The sequence below is a fragment of the Myotis myotis genome, unplaced genomic scaffold (genome assembly GCF_014108235.1).
Source record: "Myotis myotis isolate mMyoMyo1 unplaced genomic scaffold, mMyoMyo1.p scaffold_m19_p_14, whole genome shotgun sequence".
NCBI lineage: Eukaryota > Metazoa > Chordata > Mammalia > Chiroptera > Vespertilionidae > Myotis > Myotis myotis.
Window position 1 is genome coordinate 6,143,233 of NW_023416318.1, and position 17,525 is coordinate 6,160,757.

The 17,525-nt window shown below is 40.3% G+C and overlaps 1 protein-coding gene and 1 non-coding gene across 3 annotated transcripts in view; one reads left to right on the forward strand and one right to left on the reverse strand.

Moving 5' to 3' along the window:
- Nucleotides 1-17,525, reverse strand: part of CTNNA2 (catenin alpha 2) — a 1,123,259-nt gene that overhangs the window by 993,413 nt on the left and 112,321 nt on the right. The gene's annotated exons all lie outside the window — the stretch shown is intronic.
- On the forward strand, nucleotides 1,272-1,374 carry LOC118669521. Its single transcript, XR_004971999.1, has one exon. It is a non-coding gene; the product is annotated as a U6 spliceosomal RNA (small nuclear RNA).

Genomic DNA, 17,525 nt, shown 5'->3' on the forward strand with positions numbered 1-17,525 from the left:
TGAAAGGCCATAACACATAAGAGCATTTACATGTGTTTAGAAGTCTTCTATAGTGAGGACTGATATTTCAGCACCAGTGGTACTCAGCCTATAGAACCCCTGGTAAATCACCTTATCAAGCCCGTTGATATAAAAAGTCATATGTGAAAAAGGAAAACAATAACCCAGGTTTCCTTCTGCTCCTCTGTGACATTTCATTTTAGGCTCATGGGCCAGAAAAGACCTCAGGTGATATATTTTTATAGATACAAAAATAAAATGCATCCTGGTATTTAGAAAATGCAAATGGGGCTCCGTTAAATATGTACATCTGGAGGTAGCCGTGCTTTCCATTCAGTTCAGGATATTTGCATTCACAACAGCAAAGATCTCACTGAACACTCCTGGTCACTGGCTAAAGTGTGTTACTGTTAGTATTGTACAGTCAAGGCAACTAAAACACAAGGCCGTTAAGTCACTTTCCCAAGGTTAATGGAATTCAACCAGGATTCGTCTCAAAGTGCAATGCAACTTCACTCAGTTAAGTACTTTATTTCGCAGATAGTCTCAGGGGCAGGCAAGTTAAGAAAACGTACAGCTTCAAGTAGCATCAGAGAAATACGTGGACAATAGATACTAGTGGATTGTTTAAGGTAACTAAAGCACCTGGGACCGTTCGACCTTTCAGGTTGTCAGAGAAGAACAGATCTTTCTAGCTGGCATCTTTAGCAACTCTCTCAAGATACAAGTGGACAGACAATGGATCCAGTTCAATATGGCAATTCTTCGGTTCAAGCAAGTTTTAAAAAAAAGCCTTTATCAAATAAATAACTACATATTCATCCGTCATATTCTCTCTGAGGTGACCGCATCACCTCAGGCGACCCATTTGCAAATTCATCAGATCTTTTCCCACCTTCACTTCTTTCCCTTTTGCCTTATTGAAAATGGAGCTTATTTCTTCTTCCCTGTCCCCCATTCTTGTCTGCCTTCTTATGACTCACTCTATCATTCATAGCCTCCTCTTTGGATCCTCAATGATTCCCCCTTTTCTGGCTCAGTCTAGTCAGTGGAAAGTCTTGTCCAACTGAAAAAATCCATCCTATTCCTCTCTTGACATCCTATACTGGCCCTCCCCTTCCCAGCCTGGCTTCTTGAAAGGATAGTCCATATTGTTCATTCTACCTCCTCACCATCCCACACCAATCTGGCTACTGCCCTGACCAGTCCACTGAAATTAGCCTTGCGAAGTTACAAATGATCTCCTCGCTGCTTAATTCAGTGGACACCGTATGCTTCACCAGCTTATGTGCTAAAATTGGAAAGATGAGGAGAAGATCATCATGGTCTCTGGGAAAGAATGACAAGCAAATGCATGCAGTGTCTCATATTTTTATAGTAGGAACTCATTTTGTTATACATAGACCTATCTCTAAATAGAGTATAGATTTGCATATAGAAAGAGTCTGGGAAGATATATATTGAAAATTTAACAGAAGTTATGCTGGGTGGTGGGATTTAGGTCAATCCTTAAGTTGCACATAATTATATATGCATATGTATTTATATATGTTTGTGTATATATGTACATATATTAAACTTATATAATGATCACATATTCCATACCTAAATAAAAATTTAAAAATATATCATCTCAAAATATCCAATGGCCCCTTTTCACTTCTTATCTTGACATCTCAGTGGTATTTGACAATATTAACCATGTTCTATATCCTTGGCTTTAAGGATATCACTCTTTCTTAGTCTTCCATCACCCTCTTGGCATCCTGTTCTTTGTCTTCTTGTCAACCTCCTCTTCTATTCCCATGCCCTTTATGTTGGTCCTCTAAACTCCATCATTGTCCTTTGTCTCTCCCTGCTCTACACACAGTCTCTGGGTGGTCTCATTCATGTCAAAGGCTTACAATTATGCTGAAAACTCCCACATCTATTTCTCTAGCTCAGAGCTCCTGCCTCAATTCCAGCTTCCTCTATGCAACCCTTTACTAGGTTTCCAAACACTTCAAAGCAACATCCTTGAAACTAAATTCATCATATTTCACCCCAAATTGGTCCAACTCCTGTATTCATAGACCAATGAACAGAACCACTATCTATCAGGCTCTGTCAGAAATGTAGGTGTCATTTTTTCTTTCCTTTCTCTTACATCCTACATTGACAGACTTATCAACTCTACTAAATTCTATCTCCAGTGTTTCAAAAATGTCACTTCTTTTTTTGTCTGTCAACACCGCCTTAACGATGGGTCTCGTCATTTCTTCTTCCGATTATTGAAACAGCCTCTTTTGCCTTCAGTCTCAGTCCCTTCTATTCCCTCCTTTCATTCTTCAGCCTTAGTGGGTTTTCTGAAATATGAATCACAGCATGTCACTCTGTTGAAAGTCTCTAATGACTCCCTTTGCCTAAGGATAAAGTTGCAATGATATTTACTGTCCTCCAGCATAGACTTATTGCTCAGCATTCATCCACCTTGCATCTTAAGTCTTTGTGAACTCCAGATTTAGTGACCTGCTTGCTGTTCTCCAAACTTCATATGCTTGGATGCCTTAAGCCTTTGCCCTGTCATTCCATTTACTGGGAAGCTTATTCCCCGTTGTCAGTACTTGGCTTTTCTCAGTTATCCTTTGAGAGTCAACTCAGGCATCATTTATTGACCTGCTCAGACCCAGCCTTTCTGTCACAGCAGATCGTACTTCCTATACTGTGCTATACACATCACACACTATTTTAATTCTTCATTCATTTGTCTCTTTCATGTCAGGAGCTCACTAGAATGTTGAGCTCCTTCAGGTCAGGACTAAAAATGCAATACTTTTTGAATCAACACATAAGTATATGATTGGCATAAAACAGGCTTTTATAAAATTGGCACTGCTGGGCTGATGTGCTGTGAGGGAGATGGGAACCAGAGTCTCTTGAACAAATTTACCCACAAAATATTGCACTGTCATTCTTCAAAAGTGACTAAAGTAAATATAGGTGCTTCTAAATGTATTTGCTCAACCCACTACTGACAGCTTAAAGAGCTCCAAATTCAGAAAGAGGTCCAGGAAAAAGCTCAGAACTTGAATTAGAGCCATCCATACCGACAAGCACCAGCTCCTTTTTGAGCAGGACTCCGCTGCAGGAGTGCTGTGATGGAACGCAGGGAACGCAGCACATGAAGCCGGAAACCCAGTTTCTCTTTATGTTTATGTCTTTACTCCCCAGCCACCCAAGTGGTCCCCTTGGCAACTCACCTGCCCTCATCTGAAATTGGAGGGCAGCAGCATCTGAAAGAACCAGATGGACTTTTGTATTCCCTTTAGCACTAAAATAAATAATTATCACAGTTCAGTATGAATGCTTTTCAACAGATTACTTACAGGTTTTATAATACAAAACATGATATCTTCTGTACAATTATCTGAGGACTTAAGAGCTTCCTGAAAGACTACCAAGGCATCTTGGTTAACCAAATTTAAATACTATCTTTCAAGACCTCTCAGGAAGGCATGGCTCTTTAATGGGTAGAACCTTGGTTATCACTCCTTCCTCCTCTCTGACCAAAAACAGAAATGCATGAAATGTTCCTTTGACTAGATGAGAAACAGAGGAAAATGAATGGCCTTGAATTATATTTAAAGTATAATATAATTATTGGGAAAAATACTATACTGCACAGACATCTTCCTCCACTAACCCCCTGAAGCGCACTGCACTTACTCTTAAACACAATCTCAATTTATTCAAATACTGGGTATCTGTAGGTTTGGGTCAGGGCTGGATCCTTCTCCATCCCAAGAAAGAGAATCATAACTATTCTTTGGCAATTGCGTGCAATTCTAAATAATTAGAATTTCTGCTCTGGCATTTTTTAGTTCAAGTTTGCATTTGGTCCCAAATGAGATCTGACAGCATGCCACCTGGGGAGTTCTGGAAGAGAGACAGACATGGGACTCTTCCCTTTGCAGGATTGTTACTACATGTGACACTGCTGTGACAATGAGGGGAGATAATGACAACAGCGGAGGATAACAGAGTAGAAGGAAGAAAGGCACTTTGTTTTTTTATGACAATGATACATTCATTTAGCCAAGACTAAAACCATCCTGGCTTTACAAACAGGACAGGCATACCTCCAGGATATTGGGGGTTTGGCTCAAGATCACAATAAGTCAAATCATAAATTCATAATATATTTGGTAGTGGGGGGTTTTGCTCTCAGTTTGTAAAAACTGCAACACCTCCGAAGTACTATAAAATGAGGTAAGCTTATAAATATGATTTTATATTATTAGCAACCCAAACCCTCCTAACTGACACTACTACTGACTGTTTTCAAATAGCTTTCCTTGTGTTGAAATTGGTGGACTGGTGATAAATATGAATGTGGTCAACAAACTGCAGCCCACAAACTAAATCTGCCCACCTTCTGCTTTTGTCAATAAAGTATTATTAGAACACAGCCATTCTTTTTTTTTTTTTTTTTTGTATTGTCTATGGTTGCCTTCCTGCTACAATAGCAGAGTTGAGTAGTTGTGACAGAAAATGTATGGCTCTAGCACACACGTGAAAATATTTAGTGTCTGGCCCTTTACAGAAAAAGTTGGCCAGCCCCTACTCTATACCAGTAGAGCTTAACTGGGGACTGCATCAGTCAGATAATACTGGGATGTCCAATGATTGTTTAATGTTGTACACAGTTGAAGTCCCACAGTACAAAGGATACCCCACCTAAAATGCTAATAGTGATTCTGTTGGGAATTACTAGTCATGCTCACTATTACAACCCTTAGTTAGCTGTATGCCATGTCTCAGGCCCCATGGATTGGTTTTTCCATTGCACCTGCCACCACCAGTCTGATGGATTTACCAGCATAGGTAAACAGCAAAACAGAAGCATATCACTGAACACACTATTAATCCTCACATTTGTTGACCAATTAGAGAAATATATTTATCATCACTTTAAGGTATATTTTTATTTAGAATTTTCTGTTTGGGGACTTGTTTCAATGTAAACACAGCATTCTAAGTTTTGTTCTAAAATAAGTTGGCTTTGCCCTGGCCAATGTGCTCAGTGGTTAGAGCAGCTGTGGGCAAACTACAGCCCGCGGGCCGGATCCGGCCCGTTTGAAATGAATAAAACTAAAAAAAAAAAAAGACCGTACCCTTTTATGTAATGGTGTTTACTTTGAATTTGTATTAGTTCACACAAACACTCCATCCATGCTTTTGTTCCGGCCCTCCGGTCCAGTTTAAGAACCCATTGTGGCCCTCGAGTCAAAAAGTTTGCCCACCCCTGGGTTAGAGTGTCAGCTCAAGCCCCGCATGGTCGCGGGTTCTGTCAAGGGCACATGCCTGGGTTGCAGGTTTGTTCCCTGCCCGCCCCTCACTGCCCCCCCCCCCACCCTCAGGGCAGAGTGTGTGTAGGAGGCAACCAATCTATGGGTCTCTCTTACATGATGTTTCTCTCTCTCTCACTCCCTGCTCTCCCCCCCCCCCCACTTCTTTCCCACTCTGTCTGAAAAGCAATGGGAAAAATATCCTCAAGTGAGAATTAGCAAAAATAAATAAAGTAAGTTGGCTTTACACACAATTTTTATTGAAGTATAGTTTCCTGTAAGCTGATGAATTTTTAGGTGCCTTCTACTTTCGATTTTACAGAGTGATTATAATTTCTTTGGAGTTGCTTTTATACTAAGCAGTATTTTATAAATAATGATAATTATTATAATTCTTGCTTTCATAAAAAGACCTAAAAATATATTCTTAGAAAGAACTAAATTAGCCTTATATAGAGATCTAAATGTGAAAAAACAAAACACATGCATCTGAAACTACTGCTCCCATTTCACAATCAAGAAATATATACCCTTAATTATATAGTCAGCTGAAACATGAAAATTAAAGAGGTTTAAAAAATATGTGAATTACAATGTAAGGGATATAAAACACATCTATCCTCAATGGAATACACCATATGTTCAGGAAAACATAATTTACCTGAAATTGTTATTTCATCCAAGGGATTACAAAAATAACAACTGGAAAAACCAGCTGAGACACTGCTTCAAGGAAGACTAGGTGGGGGAAGGAGTGAGTGGTTCAGAAAATGAACCATTATAGAAAATAACCAGCCAGCACTTCAACTTTTCAGATTTGAGCTGATTGTTTTTTCCTACTCTGGAGAGTATACACGGAAAAAAGAGGAAGGTATTGAGGTGCTCTGAACTTCCTAAGTCCCAACTATTTTTCCAGTTTACTAAATCCTTTTGTGTCTCTTAAGAGTTAGAATTTCTTGCCCTAACCAGTTTGGCTCAGTGGATAGAGCATCGGCCTGCAGACTGATAGGTCCCAGATTCGAGTCCAGTCAAGGACATGTACCTTGGTTGCGGGCACATCCCCAGTGGGAGGTGTGCAGGAGGCAGCTGATCGATGTTTCTCTCCCACCGATGTTTCTAACTCTCTATCCCTCTCCCTTCCTCTCTGTAAAAAATCAATAAAATATATTTTTTAAAGAAGAGTTAGAATTTCTTGTATATTTATAAAACAAAACCACCTAAAGCTCTCCTAAATTTTCAAGAAAAAAGTGCCACCAACTCCTCTACTATCTAAAATGGTTGCCCTGTATATGTTGTGGCAAATGGCCCAGGAGAACGACAGCCGGCACCCAGAGGAATCAGGAAAGTAAACCTTTATTACACAGCGTTGCTAGTCCAGGGGACTCTGATCCAAAGCCTGCACTGCCAATGTGGGGAGGTTTTGATATATACAGTATATCTTCTTGTGGCGGGCCCATTGGGGTGGGCTTTGCAGCTCCGCCCAAGTCAGTTAGAATGGGGAAGTAAGATCGCTGTTTAACTAGATACTGAACTAGGCTATAAGCCCCTAAAGTCGCCCCCCTATTTTCTTTCTCATATATATGAACCTGTTTGTTATGTACCAACTCCCTGGTTAAACAGCAAATATTACCAAGGTGCTTCCTGGGAGACATGCAGTGGCTCTGTGATGCTGAGCAGTGGGAAAACCATCGCAGCTTGGAGTCCAAGAATAAATGACCCCACCCACACACAAGACATGTACACATCCCTCTCACGGGTCTACAGGACACGGATCCTACCTAACAAGCATGGTGCTGGCAGAGTGAATACCTGCAAGACTACATTCACACCTAAGTAGACATTTGGATGAACCGACAGATAAAAGTAAAATTAAGAGATAACACAGAAGGTGGACAGCATTATTAGCACAGCATATGGGAGAAAAGGTAAACCATCGAAATGCCCATGCTTAGAGGGAATGCTGAGGAAATACAACAGAGATACAAAGGAGCCTGAGAAAATGCAAAAGAAAACAGAACAAAAAACCTGCCATGATAGTTGTCACGGTACACACAAAACAGGATCCCACAGGTTGGAGAAAAGAATTCAGCCAGGTCCACAGCCTTCACAATGAAGGGTTTTAAGCAGTTTTCAGAAAGGAAGACGTGGAAACTCTTCCAAATATACTATAGATTATTCTTTCTTTATCGTTTAATGTGTGCTGTAAAATAGGCATAATTCTCAGTTGAGAGACAAGTTCATCCATTTCAAAAAAATATTCTGGTTGTAGAAAGAAGCATAGTGTCCACCCACACAGCAACGTTGAATATGTGTACCTGGAGTCAGGGGCTCTATGTCGGCATCTCAATCAAGGTTCTAAGGCCCAAAGAGGCAAAAGTTAGGCAAGTGATGGCACTTTTATATTAGGCTTTTGAGTTACAGAAAATGATTCATACTAACTGGAGAAAAAATAGAAAATATTAACAGAAAGAAAAATTAGCTCAAATTCCACTCACACACTCAATACACTTTGATGTAGTTTATGCCAGACTATTCATCATAGAAAGTTTTCCCTTAAAATTGGGACAAACATGTACACTGTTTTAAATAACCTATTTTGCTTATTGTTTCTTTGACATTGTAGATCAGTTTTCAATACTACTGTTTCTGTGTTTAAATAGCACATGGTAAGGTATTTTATTTAATTTTCCTGCCCAATTCTTTTTAAAAAATAAATTCTTATTGATTTTAGAGAGGAAGGGAGAGGGAGAGAGTGATAGAAACATAAATGATTAGAGAGAATCATTGATTGGCTGCCTCCTGTATGCTCCACAATGGGGATCAAACCCACAACCCCAGGCATATGCTCTGGCCCTGACCAGGAATCACACCCTGACTCCTGGTTCATAGTGATACATGATTTTTGGACTGGAACAGGATGGTTCCCCAGATTCTTTGTCCCTCATAGTAGAAGAATGAATCCACGGATGGAAAATGGTAGGTGGAGATTTATTGAAGAACAAGTACAGACTCCCACGTGCGGAGGGGTAAAGAGTCCCGCAGACTTCCTGTTTCCAAGGTTTATAAAGGCTGCAAGTCCTGATATCCCCTCTAATTGTTCAATATTCCCTTTTAAATTGATTACTATAGTAACTTCTGAACTCAAAGGTCAACCTCACAGGGGACATGTGAGGTTTTTCTCCCCTCCTTCCTTATTGTTTTCTTATTCCCTTTATTTTGTAAGGTTAGACCTTTTGCTGTTTCTAGCTCCCTTATTCTATGGAAATATACCTGTTGCAGCTTTTCAGTTCCCCTATTCTATGGAAATATACTTTCTGCTGCTTTGTAGCCCTGTGCTTCTTCCATGGTCCCCTTAATTTCTAAAATACCTAAAATTTCCTAAACCTGTCTTTTTTATCCTAAAAGATTCCTGTTTCAATAGGTTGACATTCAACCACTGAGCAACACAGGCTGGGCTTCCTGCCCAGTTCTTTGTGGATGAACATGTAGCATCTTGTCATTGTTGTAAATGCGCCTGGGAGTTAATTCATAGAGGTGACTGAGTTATGACATGGAGAGTTCAATGCCATTGAAAGAAGATTTATTATTCGTGGGTCCCAAGATGAGGAGGCATGAATGTACTACAGGGCCACATGGGGAAACACCAGGGTCAGGAGACAAAAAGGGGGTAAGGCGGAGGATGGCCCCGAGCCTTAATTGTGGTTTCCAAGAGCAGGAATGGCTGAGGCGGAATATAAGTCTGAGTACTGAAACAGAAATTTTTTTGGGGAGTGGGGCGAGGGGGGGAGTGAAAAAGACAGGTTTTAGGAAATTTTAGAAATTTTGGAAATTAAGGGGACCATGGAGGAAGCACAGGGCTGCAGAGCAGCAGAAGGTATATTTCCATAGAATAGGGGAGCTGAAAAGCTGCAACAGGTACATTTCCATAGAATGAGGGAGCTGGGAACAGCAAAAGGTCTCTATTTACAAAATAAAGGGAAGGAAGCCCTTCATCCAGAAGGAGAGAAAGAAAGCATAAAGGGAATAGAAAAACAATAAGGAAAGAGGGAAGGAAAACCTCACATGTCTCATGTGTGGTTCGACCTTTAAGCCCAGCAATTACAATAGTAACCAATCTAAGGCACCGGAATCTGCAGCCTTTATAAGCCATAGGGAAAAGGAACTCAGTGGGACCCTTTCCCCCTCCCTACGTGGGAGTCCATTCTGTGGGACACTTCCCCCTCCCTATGTGGGAGTCCATTCTGTGGGACTCTTCCCCCTCCCTACGTGGGAGTCCATTCTGTGGGACTCTTCCCCCTCCCTAAGCGGCAGTTTGTACTTGTTCTCTAATAATTTTCTACCTTTGCTATACCATCTTCAGTCCCTGGATTCATTCTTCGACTCCGGCAGACAAAGAATCCAGGTTCCAGTCCAAAAATTCCATTTCAGTATGTTTAGGATCAGACAGTTTGAAATACAGGGGTGGTCTTGGTGTGTGAGAGCTAGATAGGAAAGGTGGCTGTAGATATCAGCTTTGAATTGTTTGGTTTACAGATAAAAGGCATGCTCCCAGGCATGGTGTTTACTATCTTGAGGAATTAGCCAGCTCTGGGAGGTGCAGTATCTCCAGAACTAGCGAAGCACCAAGGTGTCAAAACATTATAAAATACAGAAAATTAGGGGGAAAAAAGAAAAAACATGAACACACACCCACACAAGCAGATACCCATTAGCTTCCTTTCAGCAGCCTTTCCTTCCTCCATCATCTACCAGGACACTGGGTTTCAACTCATCCAGATCACTGATGCCTTCAGCACCTGGTGCCATTCTTCTTTACCCCAACCTCCAGCACTATTCCCATGATCAACTCAAAGCTGCATTCTTCTAATGTTGAGAAAGATCACCAAAATGTTCTCAAGATCAAAGCATCTGGAAAAGTGTCAGTACGAGTTTAGGAAACAAGTACTCTTTACTCTTCTGCACAGAAGTTGTTTTAATGGTAAGTGAGAACTATAGCTTTTGAAATAAAACTTTACTTTTCATAGCTTTGTGGATGACAGGGGCCACATGCTGACCTGACAAGCTCAGGAGAGGCCTTCATGGCAGTCTTGCAAACTCAGAGACCTAAAGTAACCACAAAGGATGGTCTGAAATTACACTTTAACTAAAAGCAGTTATGGTGGGCAGTTACGTCCTAGGCCAGTATCTTCACTGACAAGGTCAATCAACCTTTACCTTAACTGAGCCTATTTGTCTTTTTGCATCTATGATACCATACCCTTGAAGTGTCTGGGTAACTTGTCACTTCCCTTTTTCTGGACCCCTTGGGGCACAACCTAATGTGCTGGGTGCCAGGACACATACCACAGATTCCTTCATTATCATGTTAATTGTTCCTGCACCCACCTAAGTATGTGTCTATCATTTTACTTTTTATCCAATCCCAGGGGTTAAACCTCCACCCCCCACTTTGCTTTATCCCACCTCCTTAATCTATAACCAATGAATTTCATGTAACTAACCTATCTCCCTCCTTTGATTGCAATGTATAAATACAGATGTAACCTGCCATTCTCTGGAGCATTATCTCAGTTCGTTGAGGTTCTGCTTCCCAGCATATGTTGACAGTTTGGCTCAAATAAACTCACAAAAATTCCTCACAGGTTTCAATGGTTTTTTTATGTTAACAGCTTTTACCTCTGAAATTCAACTTCCAGTAATTATCTCACTTATAAAACACCATTCTAATGACTCTTACTTGTCATGTTTAGTTCTCATAATATCTGGGCAACTGCCAAGGCCAGCGTGGAAGAGTGAAGGGAAGATGGCATATGAAAACAGGGACAGGGACACAGGGACGGGTCATAAGAGGGCACCAGGACAAGGTCAAATATCTGGACTTCATTCTCAGTGCAAGAGGAAATAAAGTGGGGTTTAGGCATCACAGTGATCAGCTTCCATCTATTTTTATCCTATCCTTCACCAGACCCATTAGGGCTCCAAAGGCGGAATTATTGGGTTTCTGCAAAATATGCCTGAAGGGCACAGCTGTGAAGAGTGGGAAACAGGATGAAGCTGCTTCCTATGACCAGGGGGTAAAATCTCATGAAAAAAGAATCTAAAAGAATAGAAATAATCATCAGTAGTAAAGTCAGACAAAATAAAATGTAAAAGTTGATGAAGGCCAAAAAAAGTAAGTTAGAAGTTATCTAAATGCCACAGGAGAAAAATTCCACTGGAGAAAAATATCACTTAGCATATATTAAGTCATATTCATGGCTGAAATGAGAAATCAGCAGGAATAATCTGAACTGCTTCGATGGAACAAAAAAAAAAATAATTCAGCCTGGACCTCATTCAAGAGAAATGTCATTAATTCTTCAAAAGCATGCTTAGATTTTCAATGATATTTTTATAAAAAAAAAAAATTCAGTTATTCCAACACTGACAATTTCACCAACCTTAGGCAACTTCACCAATTTTAGATTGTTAATTTTCTTAATTGTGTTCTGAAATAGGAAAAACCTAGATCTAAATATCAATTAAGTTCCACAAGCACCTTCCCAAGAATGACTTCTAATCACGAATACTTTATTTTAACAAATCTACACTATGTAAGTATATACTCATCCTGTTGAACAAAGAATTCATCATTTCATATTATAACATCCTTATGAGTTGGCACAGTGTTAAGGCTATTCAAAAAATAGTATGTTTCCCCTCATTAAGCACAATGTCTATTTAAAAGCATGTTTTTTAAGACATAAAGTGTAAAAAACCTTGAACAAGAAATATTAACAAGTTCATGATGAGTAGCAAAACACCACATAAATTAACAATAGACTCCAAAAATAAATCATCAATGGAATATGTTTGGACTAGGAGTTACTTCTGTGAATAATTTCTAAATCATTTGAACCTCAAATGATATATGCTCAATATACTATAGGCTCCTCGTGCCTCCTCCATCATAAATGCATTTCCCACACCTTTCACATCTCCTCAAGACCCCAATGCACACACACACACACATACACACAGATGCACACACACACAGATACACACACACACACGAATCAACCTGCTATTCCTAGGACACATGCCCACTTACCCATGCAGGGTTTGGCAAAACTCTTCCCTTTGTATGCCCCTCTCTTGCCTAGCAGACAAACTCCCAGTGATCTCTCAGGTCTCAATAAAAGCATGCTGTCTTCTGTCTTCTGTGTCTTGGTTCACACACCACTCTCAGCAGAGATAATGACTACTCGGCACAACAACTCACTCTTTACTTTAATTACGTGTTTCTGATGCCGTTGCAATTACCTGGTTATTATTTAACTGGAAAGGAGTAAAAGGGGAGACAAAATATATAGGCATCTCAATTATACAGCTTTGTCAAAGAGCTGCATTTAACATTCTACAAGTCTATTCCCTGCTGATTAATAGGGGAAAGGACTGGACAAAGGCAGGTTAGACTCATGCCCAGTAAGGACTGAGTGAAGTGGGGAGGTGCCTACCTGATTACCTGTCAATCACATCTGAAAGCCAGTCAGTGACCAGAATGAGTGTGGCCACTGCAAGTGCACAAAACCTGAATATATAAACTTCCAAACCAAGGAAGTTCCCTCTCTTCTCTCTCACACATGCGCAGGGCTCCTGGCTCTCCTGTGGCAGGGGGTGTGCTCTGCTGTGCCCACATGGCCCCCAGCCATATTGGACTCCTCACATGGACTAATGGACATTAATTAACTTGGATGCTGAACCACACCCGGCTATAACATGGAATGGAAACTCTGGACACTGGCCCTGTTTCTGGTTTTGCTGAATTCCCAGCTGTACCTTTTCCAGAACTGGCTTATGGGGCAGGGGACTTTGGAACCTGAGAAATGTAACTCCATACCAATGAAACCATTTTCCACATCCCATCCTCTCGTACTGTCTCACAAAATTCATTTTCTGAAGATACCGCAAGAATCTCATTCCCACTCGTTCTGGGAAATCTGACCCATTGATTCCTCCAGCGTCATTTCTATGTTCCTCCCTCAAACAGGCAGACTCCCTCATTTTTACAGTCCCAGAAACAAGCACAGTGCCTGTTATACAGGATACTTTTAAAGCAATGTATCTATTAAATCAAGAATTCAGTGCATGTACGCATTTATGAACTTGAAAAAATAATGTCTATTTATTCAGCATTATTATATGCTTACAAATTAGGAAATAATGCCAATGAAAACATTTCTATTTTACTGAAAAATGACAGCACTTCCCCTAGACAGCAAACAAGAGAAAATCGTTATGCCTTGGACATTTACATCTTACAGACACATAAAAGAGAAAAAGAAAAGTAGAAGACAGCACTCATCTTGCATTATTAGTTATATAATAACATTGTGAGAATACTGATACCTTAGAGGTTTAAGCAAAGATGTAATTTTTCTTTGTTTAATTTTAGATATGTTTGAATTTTTTATTATGACTTTATTTTTAGAGTGGTTTTAGGTGTACAACATAATAAAAGAGATACAGAGTTTTCCTATATATCTTTTGTTCCTACATATGCATAGTCCCCCATTATCAACATGACTCATCAGACTAGTACTTTTTGTTTTTACCGAGGATGAAAACACATAGATTTATCATAATACCCCCGAATCCATAGTTTACCTTCGGGTTCACTCTTGGTGTTATACATTCTATTGGTTTGGGCAAACTTATAATGACATATATTGATCATGATAATATAATACAAAGTATTTTGAACTTCCCTAAAAATCCTCTGTGTTCTGCCTATTCATCTCTTTCCCACCTCATTCCCTTGGCAACCACTGATCTTTGTACTGTCTCCAATGCATTGCTTTGCCTTTTCCAGAATGCCAGGTAGTTGGAATCACATGATAAGCAGCCCTTTCAGATTGTCTTCTTCAACTGAGCAATATGCATTTATGGTTCCTCCCTGTCTTTTCATGGCTTGACAGTTCATTTCCTTTTGGCACTGAATAATATTCCATTATCTGGATATACCCCAGCTTATTTGTTCATTCAACAACTGAAGGATACCTTAGTTACTTCTAACATTTACCATCTATACTAATAAAAGGGTAATATGCTAATTAGACCAGGTCAGCCAGGCATCTTCTGGACGTCCGACTTCCTTCAGGACAAAGCCATGGTGGTGGGGGCTGAGGAGGCAGAGGAGGTTAGGGGCCATCAGGCCAGCAGGGCAGGGCAGTTGGGAGCCATCAGGCTGGCAGAGGAGAGCAGTTGGGGACTACCAGGCCAGCAGGGGAGGGCAGTTGGAGGCTATCAGACCAGCAGGGCAGGGCAGTTGGGGGCATTAGGCCGGCAGAGGCGGTTAGGGGCGATCAGGCAGGCAGGCAGGCAGGCAGGCAAGTGGTTAGGAACCAGTGGTCCTGTATTGCGAGAGGGATGTCTGACTGCCAGTGACAAACTGGGAACCAGGGTAGGTGGCGGCGGGGGGCGGGCAGGCTGCCGGCAGCTGGGGATGAAGGCCCTGATCGCAGGCTAGGCCTAGGGACTGTACCCATGCACAATTTCATGCACCAGGCCTCTAGTTATGAATAAAGCTGCTATAAATATTCTTGTACAAGATTTTGTATAAGTTTCCAACTTCTTTGTGTTAATACCAAGGAGTGAGATGGCTGGATCATATGGTAAAAATATGCTTAGTTTTATAAAAAAAAAAAACAAACAAAAAAAAACCCACAACAACAACAACTGCAGAACTTTTTTCCAAAGTGGCTGTACCATTTTGCATTCCCACCAGCAATGAATAAGAGTTCCTACAACCTTATCACAATTAGATTTTGTAGGTGTTTCAGATTTTGGCTAATAGGTGTGTACCGGTATCTCATTGTTATTTTAATTTGCATCTTTCTGATGGCATATGATGTAGAATGTCTTTTTATATGCTCATTTACATCTTCTTTAAGGTATCTATTAGGGTCTTTGGCCCACTCTTTTTAAAAATATATATATTTTATTGATTTCAGAGAGAAAGGGGAAAGGAGAGGGAGATAGAAACATCAATGATGAGAGAGAATCATTGATCAGCTGTCTCCTGCACATCCCACACTGGGGCTCAAGCCCGCAACCCAGGCGTATGCCTTGATTGGGAATCAAACCATGATCTCCTGGTTCATTGGTCAACACTCAACCACTGAGCCACGCCAGCTGGGCTGGCCCACTCTTTAATTGGGTTTTTTGTTTTCTTATTGTTGTGTTTAAGGATTTGTGTATCTTGGAAAATAGTCCTTAATCAGATGTTTCTTCTGAAAATATTTTCTACCAATCTGTGGCTTGCCTTCTAATTCTCTTGATTAGAATTCTTTTTCCAAGCAGAAGTGTTTAATTTTAATGAAGTGCAGCTAATTTCTTCCTCTCATAGATTGTACCTTTGCTGTCAGTTGACTATTCCCAATGTTATTCATCTAGGCTTACACCTGTTATCTTCTAGGAGTTTTATAGCTTGTTTTATATTTAAGTTTCTGATTCATTTTGAGTTAATTTTGTCAGGCATATAAAGTCTGTGTCTCGATTCAATTATTTGCATGTGGATGTCTAGTTGTTTCAGCACCATTTGTTGAAGAGCCTGTCTTTGCTCCACTGTATTGCTTTTGCTCCTTTGCCAAAGATCAACTGACTATATTTACGACCATCTATTCCTGAACTCTCTATTCTATTCCATAGATTCATCTATTTTTCCTTGTGGTTGTATCAATTTTTGCCTCACATAATTTGATGCTCTGTTGTTAGCTACATACATATTAAGAATTGATACATTCTTGGAAACAGACCCCTTGATCATTATATAATGCCTTTCTTTAAACCTACTAACTTTTTTTATTTTGAATTCTGCTTTATCTGAAATTCATATCGCTACTCCTGCTTTCTTTTTGTTAGTGCTAGCATGTTTGTTTTTCTCCATCTATTTGCTTTTAACCTATATGTGTCTTTATTTTTAAAGCCTGCGTCTTGTATAATTGGATAGTTCTATTTGACATATTCCAACAAATTCTGTCTTTTAAATGGCACACTTAGATCACTGATATTAATAGGGATTACTAAAATAGCTGGATTAATATCTACCATAGTCATTACCATTTTCTTTTTGTTGCTCTTATTCTTTGTTCCTGTTTTTGTGTTCAAATCTTTTTCTGCCTTTTGTGATTTTTTACCTGAGCATTTTATATGATTCCAGTTTCTCTCCCTTCTTTTTTAAAATATATGTTTATTGATTTTAGAGAGGAAGGGAGAGAGAGAGAGGGAGGGAGGGAGGGAGAGAGAGAGAGAGAGAGAGAGAGAGAGAGAGAGAGAGAGAGAGAGAGAGAATGAGAGAGAATCATTGATTGGCTGCCTCCGATACTGGGGATCGAGCCCACAACCCAAGCATGTGCCCTGATCAGGAATCGAACTGTGACCTCCTGGTTCCTACATCAACGCTCAACCATTGAGCTAAGCCGGTCCAGCCAGTTTCTCTCCTTTCTTCGCATATCAGTTTTATATTTGATCCTTGAACTGTGTGGATGTTAGAGGGGCCAAGCCCTCTTTCCCCCACCCCTACCCCTGCAACCCTACTCAGTTGAAAATCTGCATGTAGGTACCAGTCAGCCCTGTACATACATGGGTTCCCAAACACAGACTGAGAATACAGTTGATCCTGGAACTACACAGGTTTAAATTGTGCATGTCCACTTATATGTGGATCAACAACTCCTCCTCCTCCTCCTCCTCCTCCTCCTGCTCCTCCTCCTCCTCCTCCTTCTCCTCCTCCTCCTCCTCTTCCTCCTCCTTCTCCTTCTCCCCTTTCCTTTCTCCTCCTCCTGTATTTTTGAATAAAGCACATCCTATTACAACTGAAGATACAGGACCACCTCCTAAAGACCACTCACTGTCTAATAGGAAATGCTGCTTAAAGAAGCAAATGCTAAGATAAACCTTCTGGATAACATACATAAAAGAGGATGATATAGATATCTTAGTAGATTTATTTTCTCACCATTTAATCAAAGCAGATGAAGCAAAGAACGAGTCAGATGTCCCTCCTAAAATACACATACAACCACTCATTCCTTATTTCCCCCAACTGGGTCAGAGAGAATACAGATCTCATCCAAAAAGCTCAGAAATCTCCAAACCTGCCAGAGGGCCAAAGAGAATCTGTGAAGGTTTCATAATTGGAGACTTTGGCTCATTAAT